Here is a 566-nt window from a genome sequence, read left to right as displayed (position 1 = left end):
CATGATCAGTAGTATGATGCCACTCCGGGGGTGGGGGGAGTGAACAGCTGAATTTCATTTAACCCCAGTTGCTGGCTGGAGTTAAACCACAACAGTCCTTTTTGGCGCCCAATATGGGACAAGAAGGGTTGAGATAACAACAGATGTGACCAGAGCGTGTTAAAACAAATTTTTTATAAGCATTTTTTATATTAGTTTAATAGTCGCTGGTCACAACGTTGATTAGTTGCTCTCAAAGTTGTTGCACTTGTTCTCAGAGTTGCCTTAGGTAACATCTTACTTGCAGTGTGCGTTCCCTCTTGTGGTGCTTATCACCTCCGGGGCCTGGGCTAAGGTTATCGCTGTGTTGTGCTGGGTAGCACCGGCTATGGTATGGCAGAACTGCTGCTCGCGAAACTCATCTGGTATGTGTGCTCAGCATGGCCATCACCTTTGTACTTCGGGAGCCATCTATTGGAAAGTACTAATAATTACACCTTTACCCTGTTCTGGGAGAGCCAGCCGGAGGAATCCCAGACCCTGGAGGCAAGAGGGGAAGTCTGGAGAAAGGAAGACTTCCCCTTGAA

Source organism: Falco punctatus (genome assembly GCF_963210335.1).
Source record: "Falco punctatus genome assembly, chromosome: 1".
NCBI lineage: Eukaryota > Metazoa > Chordata > Aves > Falconiformes > Falconidae > Falco > Falco punctatus.
Note: the sequence above shows the minus strand (reverse complement) of the source record.